A 15,985-nucleotide genomic window follows, 5' to 3' on the forward strand; every position below is an offset into this window, starting at 1 on the left:
CGCAGGGATTCCTTCTTTTTTTTCTTATTGTCATATAAAGTTAAGCATGATCAAAAATAGTTTAGGCAATTAATAAACGCATTTAATACATTTGGCGAATAATTACCCCCAACTTTAAAGCACTTTGCAATTACACCAGGATGGCAAATAAAAAGAAAAACAAACATATAATTGTATAGCCACTCGGGCACTTGACAGTATGTTAATCAGCGATAACAATTAGACAAAATACCCAAAAACAATGCTAAACTTTTACCATAATCTCGTGCAAACCCACGCTGCTAGGCAGATAGTTCAAGCAGATTAGTTAATAGTAACAGAATTAACATTGATTTGTGGATCCCAACTGAACCTAGCCCAAATGCGATCAAATTGTTTAATAGCGCGAGACCTCCTTGATTTAGCCAGTGCGATTATCAACTCGTAAATTTGCCTCCTAATTGCTCACCACTCAGCTATCCTAGGAGGCAATGAAGGAATCCAGGTTCTGGCAATGCAGAGGCAGGCCGACATAATGATTATAGATAATATTCGTTTTAACCCAAGATCTGCTTTCAATCTATAGCCTAGCATAATCTCCTTATACGTAAACTGTGTGTCGTAACCAATGCATGATCTAGAAAGCGGATTCACATCTGCCCAAAACTCCAAGTTAGGGCAAGTAGCAAACGTATGTAAGATATCTGCAGCCACACAACCACACTTGGGGCACTTGGTCTTATCCTTCCTGTAGTTTTCTGCCCACCTTGTTATTCTATCAGGAGTGTAATATAGCAGACATATGGTTTTAAAATGTTACAATTTAATATTAATAGAATGTACCAAACCCTCTACAGTCTCGAAGGCGACAAGAATTTTGGAAGGCATTATTTCGTAAGGCAGAGCATTACTCCATTTAGCAGAAAAATTAGGACGGCCATTGGCCCTATAGTGACAGAGACTTTGGTAGACAGTGCTTATTATTGACTTGTTGGGTGCCTTATGCAAACAAGTAAGTAAATTGGAGCTTGTAACTGTTGTCGTAATCTTACAGCCAACCATGAAGTAATCCCTGATCTGTAAATATTTCAATAAAAAATGGTGAGGGAGATCAAAAGTAGCGTGAAGCCCTTCAAATGGATGGAACCCATTAAAATCATAGAGATGCTCTAAGTGCTCGACCCCATAGTGGGACTAGGCTCTGCCAATTGGATCGTGAAATACAGCCAGAAGCATTAGGTTGTCCCATAGAGGTGTTTCCGAATGCACAAGGGGAAAATAATATTTAGTAAAAATCTTGTGCCATATATATGCTATATGATTAATAAACTTAAATCTGACCCACTTGAAATAGTTGGAGCTCCCAAGTCTATACAAAAACAATCTACAATGAGGTCCAAGAGTAAAAAGATAGCAGAAAACAGAGTCCAAATTGCCAATTGTAAGAAAATTGCAGAGACACCCAGGAAGCCAGCTCATTAATAAAACTTGAAGCCAGGGAGCTGAAATCCCCCATTATAAGGAAATGTAACAAGCCGTATTGCATGCTTCCCCTGCCTATAACCCCAAATAAAACTGCAGATGGTGACTTCTAATTGTTTAAAAAAAGAATCTGGGGCCCGTAAGTGAATTGCCCAAGATAAATATAAGAATTTAGATAGTTCCTTCATTTTAATAATATTGGATCAGTCAATAATAACTAATGGGTAACTTATTCCAGCATTTTCATTTCTTTATAACAGATTGTAAGAGAGTCTCTTAATTTAACTTGACAATTTGTGCCACTTGTGAAGTAAGCTGAATACCTAAATATGTGACCAACGAGCTGACCCCAAGTATCGGAATTTGTGGCCGGAAGTTAAGAAGGACTTGTGTTTTAGCTATGTGAAGTTTATTGTCAGAAAATGTACCAAATGTATTAAGTTGATCTGTAATAAAATCGAGGGCAGCTTAAGGATTAGAAGTTAGAAGTTGTTGCACTGTTCTTGTTTTTAACAGGAAGAGGCTGTATCATTAAATAAATATTCCCTTATCGGTTCTCTATCCTATTTTAGAATCACCACTTGTTCACTGGTTCTTTGTTTGCACTGCACTTATTCTCATCAGATTTATACCATTTGGTCTAGAAGCGATTGTGGTTTTGGAACCCTTCTTCCTGATATGGGTACGATCTTTGTCTCAATGATCTAGAGACATATGGCCCTGGAAGGATGACCAAATGATAACATTGATCATACAATTCTTTTGATGGGAATCCTGAATGAGTTTCTAACACAATCACTATTAGTTTACTCTTGTGCCTTTCATGGCTGAACTAGTGAGCCTTGACTTAACCTTTTCCTCTTGTTAGACCCCTAGGTTCTTGTGTTATGATTAGAAAACATACAGCCATTTGTTTCAACCGTCCCACCATCAATAAATGACCTGCAGATATCGTGTTGTTAGCAGCACACAGCCATTTAGCCCACATCCCGGAGGCCGGGCGGCGATAGCTAGAAAGTGGGGCACATGGAAAAGCACCAGAGAAGCAATGACACCTGCTCGGCAGAATGATCTAGTATCTGCTTTTCTTTATATCCCCATCCCCAGATCCCAACAAATAACCGGTCCTATAGTACAAATGGCAATTACTGGCGGGTACTGCCAGTATAACCTGGCGGCCTCTCTCCAACCCACTAGACCCCATGAGCAATCGTCATACCATCTCCTTAGTAGGGAAATACCAGACCAGACGTACTACCCAAGATCCATACACGCTGCCCTCACTGGTCAGTCCCCTATTATACCAACAGTAGGACCCCCAACTACCCCACCCATACCCTCCCCCCTAACCGCTACTGGTGTGGGCCTGTTGCACAGTAGAGGTTAATGATGTTCATCATTTAGCAAAATCACAAATATTTTTTCCTTCCTCCATTATCAGAAGTTACAGTCCCTGATGCAGTAAGAGCATGTACATTGCAAACTCGGAGCCAGAATTCAGGATGACTCAAAGGTGGACAAATTCCCAGAGCTGTATGCTCCATGATGCCGGTTGGGGGGGGAACATGCGCTTTATAAAAACACATGTTGTGTTGTGTTATGATCAGAATAATCTTGGGAAAAGAATCACAAAAAACACAGAAAAATCACGAATCAACAAAGATCTTAGAAAATTGTGCACACGACGCAGTACTGTACGACACAGTACTTACCCAAAAAAGCTAGAAATGAGTTGCAGACAAAATACCCATAGATGGAGAAGAGTATGTTAAAGTCAAAAGAATGAAACTGCATTTGTGTACAGCTCGAAGTATACCATGAGAAGTAGGGAGAACCATGAATCAGTGGAGAAAATAGGACGTTCCTCATGCAGGGTATCCAGATACAAGATGCAATAGCAATTGAAGTGCTCCAGAAGAGGAGTGGAAATAGCAGTGGTGATGGAGAGATCAGAGCGTCCCAAAGTAACTTTAGTAGGAGGGGAATCCCAGATCAACAGAGGTAGAATAAACATTCAGAAAGAATAGTAATAGAAAAGGAAAATGATCCCCTTTCTCGTCAATATCCAGTTATAGACAACAAAAGGACAAACATCTAGAGACTTGTGAACCACTGGTAGCACTCCTACGTCACTGGGAGCAGGAGAAAACAGAAATGGGCAAAATAAAAGTGGTCAGTCTTTCACAATCAACAAATGAGAAAACAAGAAAACAAAATGGCTCTTAAGAAGACCTGTAGATAGTTCTGTTTGAGAGGACCTTACCCCTTGGGTGAGGGAGAGAAGACAGAATGAATGACCATCTGGAAGCCCTGACCCACTGAATGATTTTACTCAACACTCTTGATGTGTTTGCATTGCTCTAAGTGTTCTACACATACAAAACAACACAATGTTTTAATGGAATCTCACACTCTGCAATAAGCTGATGCCCATGTTCTCTGCAGCTTCCTCCAGCACAAGGGCTTTCCGATTTCCTAAATTTGTAAACACCAAATACAAGCATTGGTAAAGCTAACAGATCTTGCCATTCTATTGGCTTAGCCAATAGTTTCTAGCCATGCTGCACAGCATTCGCGATGCTGTGCGGCATGGATAAAGTTGAAAAAACACAAGCAGGCGATTTTTTTCCTTTTCAGTTACAGATCAGAGTTGGATTAGTAACTAAAAACAAAATAGAGTGTGCAAAACCATTTTTTAAAGTGAGTGGGGGGATGAGAGGAGAAACAAAATGATACCGAGAGTAAATGGACGCAACAGTGGGTCTGAACCAACATGAAGGGAACACGGAAGGGGACACGGAAGGGGACACGGAAGCAACATAGGAGAGGGACGAATGTGGAAGCAACACAGGGAGAGTTGGAAGGTTGAAGGCGAAAGCAACACAAGGGAAGATGAGTTACACAGATACTTAAGCAACCTGGAGAGGGGTGGGAGAGAGAGATGGGTTCTGCAACACGGGTTGGTGGGAGGCACAGGGAAACACAGGGGGGAAGCAATGGGGAGATGCACACAGCTGAATGTAACAGAGAGGGAGACAGAGCAGCACAGGAGGAGAGAAGTACATGAGGAAGACTGCTCTAAAATACAACCACTCTCAGAGTGCTCAACACAAAAGAGAAAAAGTAGCGCTTGAACAGCGAGTAATGGAAGCAGAGATGCCAGTCAATCAAAGCAGTGGTAAAAAGGCAATACTCCATGGGAGGGACAGGCACAAGATTGACAAGCTGGGGCACAAATAAGAAGCAGGTAAAGGAGAATGACAAGGAAAGACAACCAATGATAAGTAAAGCCCGTCTGTGTTCTTGGTAAGCCACAGCATGCCTAGAAACAGTGCATGCGCTGTCTAGTAGGCACGACCTAGCTTACAATTTGAAGGGTGGGACCGTTAACCCCTTGCATGCTCATAACGAGCTCAGTTCATGAGTCACAGTGGAGCTGTGCTCATGAGCTCGTCATAACGGCCGCGGCCCGCCCAAGCGTGGCTAATTCCCCGCCTGTGCGGGAGAATTAATGAGTGGGCGGGTCTGTGAAAAGCTCAGCTCACCATGAGCACAGCTGGGCCGCGGACTACCACCCCCCCCCCCTGCACCGTGGGGCAATTACCCCAGCTGTCCAGGGGTTAAAATACAAGTAACCAACTGCAGGAACTTTATGCAAGATAAAAAAATAAACAGTTTCTTTATTAGAACACAAAACTAAAGAGTTCCTAGCACAAAGGAATAAATTCTGCTTTGATACAGCACAACTGCTAATCTAAGCAGTAGAACAGACAAACAGCCGCCATAAAATTGGAAGCCCGCATCAACATACATTTTCTAGGTCGAAGTCTACCAGAAAGCACATCTGTCTGCTTGCAAAGACATATTGGGGACATTTTTAAAGCTGACCTAAGAATGCAATCCGCCCCTTTCTTACCATTGGCTTTGTGTTTTGTCACTCACATTTGTTTGCTTTATATCTGCTGGCTTTATTTGTATTAATTCACCCAGTTTGTCTTTAGTATTCCCATGGAGCATAGACTGTTTTCCACCTCTCTCATTGGCTCTTGCTATTCTTTCACCAATGCTCGCTTTTCAGGAACTCTTTATCGAAGCACTACAGGCGAATGCGTGTGATTCAAGCTTTTTTTCCCTTTTATGCTTTCTCTCCCCCTCATTTGTGCCACTCTCAAGGGCCTGGGTGTGCTCTCACTGGGCACTGTGTTAATACTGCACCACTCAAGGCAAGAGTTTGTAGTAGTTAGAGAAAAGAAAAAATGCGCCGGGTTTCAAACACTCCGGTTGTAACAGACCCCTCAAGCGCCCTGCTGCACAGGAGTGTGGAATCGATTTGAAAGCAGTGATGGACCGCTGCATGACGCTGCTGTGCTGCTCCATTGAGCCTGCTTTTCTTTTCTCCGAGTTGCTCACCCTCCACACTCAGCCACGGTCTTCCTCTTCCAGGACAGCTGTCCTAATCCCCGTGCCGACTTCCCTGGACCGGCAGGACCCCAAGTGCAATCTGCGACCCTCTAACATTTCCTCCCTCCTCAATCGACTGCCGTCTTCCTCAATCAGCTCCGCTTTTGGGGTAGGTTTTTCATTGCTGGTTGTTTACTCAGTTTTGTTGTTCTACCAGCATTCCCGCCATCTTGTTTTTGGGGTCTTTGTTCTCATTCACCATCTTACAGATCCTTGCCACAGGTCAGCGCCCTTTTTCACCAGTTTGACCATTCGCACCTTTCTTGACCATCTCCTGACTGTTTTGACTTACTTTCGCAAACTTTTTCTTTTTTTTTGTCTCCATGGAAGTTCTCTGCGGGCCGACTGACACGTCCCCGCAGGGGACCCGCATAAGAGGGCGGCCCCCTTAGTGCCACAGGATGGCACACGGGGCAGCCCAGTGTTCCGCAACCCCTATTTGGGTCCCGCTCGTCACTTCCGGCCGGGTTGGGGGTGGGGGAGAGGTATAAATTCCTCCCCGACCACCTGGTGGCCTCTTTGTCCCCTCACCCTGTCGCCGTTTCCCTCGTGCCCTTTGCTGAGCTGCTCTCACGGTGAGTGCTGATCATCCAACCCCTCCTCTGCTCGCTCCCTCCCTTCTGGGGGTGGTAGCAGGGTTGGGCGGCCTGCTCAGGTGCGGGCCGCTGTTGGGGGGGTAAGTTTCCGCAGTTCCCGCAGGGGGCCGGGGTCGCCTTTCGGTTGCCCTGGCCTTGGGAGCGCTGTAGGAACTATCGGCCCGGTTGCGAGGCACGAGTTAAGCGGGGAACAGGTCTTGCTGCCCACGACCTCGGGCTGTGTCAGGTACTTGTGACTGTTAAATATTAGAATGCGATGTGAACATTGCCAGCGCCATCTTGTCCCACTTAGGCCTCTGCGAGCGCATAAGCGGCAGCCATTTTAGACACTGTGGCCATTTCGTAACATTGCCGATCGCCTGCACGTCTCCCCGACCTCGCAATCATCCACCACGCGCTGGCAGCCCCCAAGCACACATGCTAGAGTCATAAAGCATCCTCAGCGCGACCCTGCCCCGGAGTCACTTCCCGTGCCAAGCCCACATGCCCTTTCATCCCTCGTGCACGAACAGGCCCTTCGATAATCTCCTCCCCTGCACCTGGCTGTTCGATCCGATCCCAGGCCATAACCAACCCCTGCGGATACTGTTTATTGCCTCCCATCAAAGGAGCCGGAATTAATCAATGCCACAACCACAGCCACAGCGCCTGGACGCTTCAGGGCAACTGTAGCGCTTTATAAATTTTATTTTCATTTCATTTCACAACCCCATGAGATCCGACCGATTGCGCGTATTTCAGCTCCTGCCGGAATGCCGAGCTGCGCGATAGCAATCACCTATTGAAACCGGGGTGAGGTGCAGTACGATATGAGGCCCAGTATAGATGGCAGGGTTAAACGAGCTAATCAAATAGGAACCTGCTGTCAAAGTATCTTCAATAATGCGTTTTTCAAAGATCTCGCAAAGAGTTTATCTTCCACTTACAGGCAGCATCGTGTATGATTGCCATATGATTAACAAAACGGCATGCTTCGCTCTTTCAGACCGTCAAGAGTGCAATACTAGCTGGATTTTCGTTTACGGCTTTAATTCACACGTGTTCTAGAATCGAAAAATGGATGAATGAAGGTCGAACTCTTCTCTACGGATCCGGAGCTCGTGGGTTTCAGGCGCCTGAAACCCGCGAGCTCCGGATCCGTAGAGATCTTTTAAAAACGCATTATTCAAGATACTTTGACAGCGGGTTCCTATTGGATTAGCTCGTTTAACCCTGCCATCTATACTGGGCCTCATATCGTTAATCGACAACACAGCGAAGATATTTTGACCTGGGAACCCCGGGTAGAGATTGGCCACGGGTTATTTTCCATGTGTTGTGTCCCCCACTACCTCGGCGTGAGAGCCCTGATGAAGGTGCGCCAGTAGACCTGGGACGTGCACCGAAACGCGCGTTGGCATTACGTGTTTCTTGGATCCTGTCTCATCAACTTGGACTCTCCGGCAGTTTGCTTTGAAGATCCCGCAGGATCCTATCATTATTGTTGTCACTCTGGGGATTACGTTGAGGAATGTGTATGTAGTGTCTCGTTTACTAGTGAGTGCTTGAGTGTGATTGAAAGAGAAGGATGTGTGTGTTTGCTGAGAGGTCTTGTGGGGTGTTTTGTATTGTATTGTGTATTTATTGAAGTATGTTTTATGAATTAACCTATCAATGTATTAGGGTACAAAGTAATGTGGATGAAGTTTGCACAAACAAAATATGATAAAAAGAAAATAAAGATTTTATATTTCTATATTTGATATTTCTGTGTACCGTGTGACCATTCTGCCGCCCTTTTGGTGAGTTCCTTGTTGTGTGTTAAAAATACTGGACTCTTTATGGGCCATTGCTTGATTCGCTAGGGTGGACTTTCTCCCTTGCAGTAGTGTAATTTTCCCCTGACGTCTGCCCGTATTTCTTACAGGGGTCCCTTTTTGTATTAGTTGGATTCTTTAGATTTTAGTCAGCCCTCCCCAAGCTATCCCTCAGTGTTTATGGCATCAATCGCCTGGCCATTGCCTGGACTCACCGCACTGCGATCTATTTTCGGCGAGAAGGCAGAAGAAGCACTGCTACAGCTATATCGTAAATGCGCTAGCAGCACCCAGTGTCACGCTCTACTTCTGACTACTTGAGCGCTCTGCAAGACAGGCAGCGCTGGTGGTAGGTGGTAAGTCCGAGGATAATTTCTGTAGTGCTTCTGAGGGGACAGGTTTAGGTTAGCCTGACCGGTAGACTAAGTTTGTTTACACTGCAGAGTGCTGAGGCGTCCGACAGCGTGGCTGCATTCAGGCAGACCAACAGCTGTGTTTTCAGCGCCCCCCTTTCCAAAGCACACGAGTTTCATTCTGCCATCATTCCCTGGAGCTCTGCCTTTTCTCTCTCGGTAAGTGCTCGAGTTCTGGAGCCAGTGGTGCGGCTATATCGGGGAGACATGGGGGAATGTTTGAAGCCACCGGGTGGCAGACGGCCAGATTCTGTCGACAACTTTCTGTATCTTGAAGGCATCTCCTGTGTGACTGACAGAATTCAAATTTGTCAACACCTACAGGTAGAACAGCAAGCAGGTCCAGCCTGACAATGGATTATACTGCATGCATCATATTATGATGGGCTTAGGTAATGTATCTGAACGGGTGCAGAAGTTGAGTGCACCAGTTTCTCCGGCCCAGATTGCAATTACTTAGCAAATTGATTACGTTTCGAGGATGGCTTCACTTGCAATGTGGGTCAGAAACTCCACACCCTTGGGGGTGGCAGGCGCGGTGCGTCCATTGGGGCGTAGGGGCGAAGCCCCACTAAGCCCCATGGACCCACCACGTCGTCACTAGAAGCCAAACACAATTATTTTAAAAAATCGCGCTATCTGCCGGCCGGGAAACCGGGAGACACCCGACCTTCCCGGAGTGCGCAAGGGGGGGGGGGGGGGGGGGGGGGAGGATCGGGCTGCTGCAGCTGCGCAAGTGTATTTTTGGGCACAAACATGCCCGCGCATGCGCAGATCGTTTTCTTGTGAATTCCCCCTTAGAGAGAGGACCAGGGGGCGGGCCGCAGCCCCCGGGGTTACACAGGGCGACGAGTCATGGTGCCCCCCCAGCCAATCCTGGCGCAGGATTGGCTGGTCACTACATAGCCCGGTTACATAACCCCTGACGGATAGCACGGCCGACTTTGGTGCTGGGAAACCAGGTTCGAGCCTCTTATCGAACCATAAAAATGTATACATGACTTACTTTGGTGTTAAATAAATAGATATTTTAAAAAACAAATAAAAATGAGGTGTGAAATTGGTGTTGAATAAATACATGTTTTTAAAAACAATTAATATTAATCATGTATCATTGGTGCTGGAGTACAAGGTTCGAGACTGGTATTAAACACTGACAAGCTGTGTGCAAGTTATATGGTCATAAAAATAAATGAATGATGGATGCAGGATGGGTGGATGGGTGGATGCATGAATGGATGCAGGATGAATGATGGTTGGATGAATGGATGGGTGGATGCATGAATGAATGATGGATGGATGCAGGATGGATGCAGGATGGGTGGATGAATGAATGATGGATGCAGGATGGATGCAGGGTGGATGGATGGGTGCATGAATGAATGATGGATGGATGGATGGATGGATGGGTGGATGCAGGAATGGATGCAGGATGGATGATGGATGGGTGGATGGATGGGTGGATGGATGCATGAATGAATGATGGATGCTGGATGGGTGGATGAATGAATGATGGATGCAGGATGGATAGGTGGATGGATGGGTGCATGAATGAATGATGGATGCAGGATGGATGGGTGGATGGATGGGTGCATGAATGAATGATGGATGCAGGATGGGTGGATGAATGAATGATGGATGCAGGATGGATGCAGGGTGGATGGATGGGTGCATGAATGAATGATGGATGCAGGATGGATGGATGGGGGGATGCATGAATGGATGCAGGAATGGATGCAGGAATGGATGATGGATGGGTGGATGGATGGGTGGATGGATGGGTGGATGGATGGATGCATGAATGAATGAATGATGGATGGATGGATGGATGGGTGGATGAATGATGGATGCAGGATGGATGGATGGATGGGTGCATGAATGAATGATGGATGCAGGATGGATGGATGGGTGGACACATGAATGGATGCAGGATGGATGGTGGATGGGTGGATGGATACATGAATGAATGATGGATGGATGGATGCAGGATGGATGGGTGGATGCATGAATGAATGATGGATGCAGGATGAATGCAGAATTGGTGGATGGATGGGTGGGTGGGTGGATGGATGGATGGGTGGATGCATGAATGATGTATGGATGGATGCAAGGTGGTTCGGGCTCGCTCGCTGCGCTCTCTCGCTACGCTCACTGCAATATGCAAATTAGTTTACGCCCCACCACTTTCAAATGTCACCAGCCGCCCCTGTGTTTGCCCAATTGTCTAACTGGGAGTTAGCGGGTCTAGCTGGTTATTGATCGTTAGCACACGCTGGGTATGCATTTGTATGAGTGACCTGGCATTGCTAACTTGAGGAATTGCCACTTTGCCACCTTGACTGCGGCCAACAATGAAGAAGGTATAGTTTGGGTGTGTAATCAGGACTTTCTCAGTTGCGGAATTACCATATCGGGGAGTGCCACCCTGAATACATGACCCTGGTCCCTCCCCTTGAGGTCCGCCCCCGGTCACGGTGCACGGGGCCCTCAGTTGGCACGTTATCATACACCTATGGTTTTGGCCCTCTGGGAGTCCCCCGATGTGCACGTTTTTCTGTTACAGGTAGCGTGTTCACCGCGCCCCCCCACTGTGGTTTCTCGTATGGATATGGAACTCGAAGGGGGGCGATTCCCTCCTCTGCCCCCAGGGGTTGGGATTGGAGCGTCGCGGCACACCGTTGGAGCTGACCGCGTGATTGCTGCCAGGTTGGGGATAAGGCAGTCACAGAGGCCCGGGTTTTGAATTGCGCGGAGGGAGTTGGACCGGGCCGGTGGCAGCGGCTTCATTGGTGCCTGGTTGCAAGGGAGGCAAGTCATTGTATGTATTTCTAGGCAGCAAGCTAGTGTTCGGGAGGCGACCTGGACAAGTCATGGCAGCGTTTTAGGCCCACGTTGATAATCGGAGACGATGGGGCCTTACTGCGAAAGCGGTCGACTGTTGCGGGGGAAGCGGGATCGAGTCTTGTATTGACGCTCCACATCCCGCTGCAGTTGACAATCATGTACACACTCTTTAGTCCCTTCATATAGCGCCGGCTTTACCCGCAGGTGTCAGAGCGCTTCACAATAGGAACAGAACTGATACATGAGAGCACTAAAAGTGAACACATTGCAAAAGCAAACGCTAAGTTACATGAAGCAAGTGACTATCGTGAGCAAACAATACAAGAGGTAGCAAACGGTACATTTCAGAGCGCTTCACAATAGGAACAGTACTGATACATGAGAGCACCATAAGTGAACACATTAAAGGTACTCAGGGGTACCCTCTTCAAGAGCACAAAGGGTGCTGAGGCCTAATATCCCCAGGAAGTCTGTGCGGTGGACCCTGGGGTGCGACGGCGCCCCGCTATCCTACGGGTGGTTGGAAACCTGTACAACCGGGGGTCGCTTGAACGCTCCGCCCCTCGTAGGGGGGGCATGAGCAAGAGGGTGGACCAATGGTTCTACGGAAGTGGGAGTGGCTATCCCTCACCACAACCACTAAGCAACGATTGGCTAGGGCCACGATGCAAGTTGGCCCTTCAGGTGGTAGGCCGCGAGGGGCGGCTTGCCTTTGGATCGCCTGTAAGATAACCCACCATGTTGGCATATGTGTATGCTAATAAACCTGCAGCAATTTTCTCTCCAACAAAAAGTTGTCTTGTCTGCTTGTTTATGGTTCATGTATGTTGCTGCAAGAGGGCTGGTGAGTGGGCCGATATTGGCACTATACTCCAGGACTGGACTATGACTCTGTAAATATGTAACATATAATTGTCCAAGCCTAATTGCTGTTAAAATGTAATCCTGAGTGAACATACTATTTGTATACATATATATAACGCTAACCACTAGTATGTGTAGTAGACCTTTGTACTTACCACCATTCCTATGTGATTTTGGAGTTTATAACTTGTACATTTGCAATTTTTTCTGTTTGTATCTCTTCCTTGAGTGACTTTACAACTTGTACATTTGCAATTTTTTTCTGTTTGCATCTCTTCCTTGAGTGACTTTACAACTTGTACATTTGCAATTTTTTTCTGTTTGTATCTCTTATGTAACTCATGTAATCCAAAGTCCTTATGTAACGCAACTGGTTCTTGTAAAGCGCTCTTACACCTTCGTGTAATGTTTGCAATATATAAAATCGCATTAAATAAAATAAAATAAAAACGGCAGGAGGTGAGATGGTGTGCACGAGGACCCTGCTCCCGCTGTCACCCGACTTCTGCTTCATCGGTGTCTGTCACGCGAGCCGTTGAATGTGCTGTTTCTTGCTTAAGATTTAAACTGTTGCTGTCATGTTCTGCGTTCACTACCATTTAAAATTACGAAATAATGTTTCAGTTTGGAGCACTGAAAATAGGCAGCTGCAAAACAAATTTAAATTAAGCAATCTGTTTATCGCACATTCACAGCCTCTTAAACTGAAGAGAGTTCGGAGCAGTCTTTGCATGATATTCGGAGTGGACGCGGGCGCGGCCCATCTACTGCTGTTTAACAAATCAGACCAAGAGAGGGGTGGGAGAGGCCCTGTGCTCTTCACAGCTTCCCACAGAGAGGCAGCAGTGCTGCAGCTAGAGGCAGAGAACCACCATCTGCCACCTCTGCAGGGGCGCCCTGGGAGGTAAAATCGGATGGAAGGTGAGGTACAGGGAGGGGAGCAGAGAAATAACGGGTTACATTTTCACAGAGTACAGATTTGTGGCTCAGGCACACATTGAAATTGCCAAATAATTCTAAACGTTCTATTAACTTTTATATTTTTGAAAGATACAAGTTACATTAATTATAAAATAGGCATCAGCAAAATAAAAGAACACCATATTTTTATAGTTATTGTTAGCACACGCGTAGTGAGCCATGTGATGGTCATACGGTGCATTGCTTAGATTAACCCCTTTCGTGCTCCCGTCTGCCGTCGCGAGCACTACCTCGCAGGTGCTGCGAACGGCCAACGGCCGACGCAGCTGTTAGAAAGGCGACCCCGGGGGAGGCAGAAGATGTCTGACTGACCACCCCTAGGTCCACCTCTCCTTCGAGAAGTAGCCGAGCGTTACTGAGAGGCCTCCTGGGTGAGGGTCCTCTCCTACGATCGTACAGCAGAGTAATCACAACACTACAAACGGACACCACACAGGAGGTCAAATTCTTAAGCTTTTATAGATAATAAAGGTTGCTGGTTCTTGGCAGTATATACAGGCAGATCGAGGGATCCGTAAAGTCTCGTAAAGGGGGGTAAGGTAGCGGGACAGTCTCCACCGGGGTGGAAGAAGGGATACCCTACGCACAGCTCTCAATCCTCGAGCTGGGGGGTTCCGAGAGGTCGGGCCGCGGCAGCAGGCTCTCAAGATGGTCTCAGCGAGTCAGGCCGCGGCAGCGCCAGCAGGCTCTCAAGATGGGTTCAGCGAGGTAGGCCGCGGCAGCGCCAGCAGGCTCTCAAGATGGTCTCAGCGAGGTAGGCCGCGGCAGCGCCAGCAGGCTCTCAAGATGGTCTCAGCGAGGTAGGCCGCGGCAGCGCCAGCAGGCTCTCAAGATGGTTTCAGCAAGGTAGGCCGCGGCAGCGCCAGCAGGCTCTCAAGATGGTCTCAGCGAGGTAGGCCGCGGCAGCGCCAGCAGGCTCCCAAGATGGCTTCGGGTTACAGGAAGGATGAGTTCGTCTGGTGTCGGCCGTGACAGCGTCAGCAGGGCTTCCAGTCCAGGATACAACTGGGGTCCTGCTCCGGGGCTGGCCCAGATATAGGGCTGGAGTCCTTTGATGTCCGGACCCTCGCGCCTGGGGGCCGGAGGGGCCGGGATGATGGTGTCCAGACACCCAGCAGGGGGGTGGAGCCAGCGCCCAGGGAGGCCGGAGGGCGATCGATACCAGGCGTCCGGGGACGGCTGGGGACCATCGAAACTCCCCTTTCCTCCGGGATTCGTCGAGTGGCCACTCGACCACCTGGGTGGATCCGGGCGCCTCGATGTCGGGGCTTCGCTGGAGCCGGGGCTAGGCAGAGGCCACGTGCCCCTGACGTGGAGGTTCCAAGATGGCGTCGGGGAAGGCCTCGTGTTCGGGCGTGATGGGCCTGGGATGGAGCTAGGCCGGTAGTGTTGATCCGGGATGGTAACCGGACCGGCAATGGTGGTCGTGCAGGGTCGGGCTGGAGGGGCTGCCCGAGGCTGAGTGGAGGGCTGTCGTCGTCTGGGGCCCGCCGCGCGGCAGAGGTAGGACCACGCCATGCGGCCGGGTCCAACACGCGTCCCCCCCAGCTGAAGGCAGGGGAGAGTCACCCATCTTCTTGGGGGTTCTCCTCGCCGAGGCGGAAGAATCTGGACAGGCCGTCAGCATTGGCGTGGTCGTTGCCAGGGCGATGTTCTACAGTGAAGTCCATCCCCTGCAGCGAAATGGACCAGCGCAGCAGTTTCGGGTTTTCCCCCCGCATCTGCATCAACCACCGCAGGGGCCGGTGGTCGGTCTGGACTCGGAAGTGGGTGCCGAAGAGGTAGGGCCGGAGCTTCTTGAGGGCCCACACCACGGCGAAGGCCTCCCTCTCGATGGTGCTCCACCGTTGTTCTCTTGCCAGCAGGCGTCGGCTGATGAAGACCACAGGCAGGTCGACCCCTTCGGGTTAACTTGTGACAGGACCGCCCCGATGCCGTGCTCTGAGGCGTCAGTTTGGACCACAAACTCTCGGCTGTAGTCGGGGGCTTGGAGCACAGGGGCGGTGCACATGGCAGTCTTTAGAGTCTCGAAGGCTGTTTGGCACACAGGGGTCCAGTGCACTTTCTGTGGTAGTTTCTTTGAGGTCAGTTCTGTGAGGGGCCCCACAATGCTCCCGTAGTCCTTTATAAATCGCCGATAATATCCAGTGAGCCCCAGGAAGGCTCGGACGGCGGTCTGGGTGACCGGGGGCTCCCAGGCCCGGATGGCGTCTATCTTTGGTTGGAGGGGAGCCACTTGGCCGCTCCCCACTTGGTGGCCCAGATAGGTCACGGACCCTTGGCCTATCTGGCACTTGCTGGCTTTGATGGTGAGTCCGGCCCGGCGGAGGGCCGTCAGGACCTCCCAGAGGTGGGTCAGGTGCTCATCCCAGTGAAGGCTGTACACAGCAATGTCATCTAGATAGGCGGCGCTGTATTCATCTAGTCTGGCCAGCACCTGGTTCACTAGTCTCTGGAAGGTGGCCGGGGCGTTTTTCATGCCGAAGGGCATCACCTTGAAGTGATAGTGGCCATCAGGGTTCGAGAAGGCCGATCGCTCTTGTGCACCAGGGGTAAGGCCGATCTGCCA

At 48.8% G+C, this 15,985-nt stretch overlaps 1 protein-coding gene across 1 annotated transcript in view; it reads right to left on the reverse strand.

Moving 5' to 3' along the window:
• The window catches only part of LOC144754814 (transmembrane protein 150A-like), a 687,487-nt gene that overhangs the window by 186,541 nt on the left and 484,961 nt on the right, over positions 1–15,985 (reverse strand). The gene's annotated exons all lie outside the window — the stretch shown is intronic.

The sequence above is a fragment of the Lissotriton helveticus genome, chromosome 5_1 (assembly GCF_964261635.1).
Source record: "Lissotriton helveticus chromosome 5_1, aLisHel1.1, whole genome shotgun sequence".
NCBI classification, from domain to species: Eukaryota; Metazoa; Chordata; class Amphibia; order Caudata; family Salamandridae; genus Lissotriton; species Lissotriton helveticus.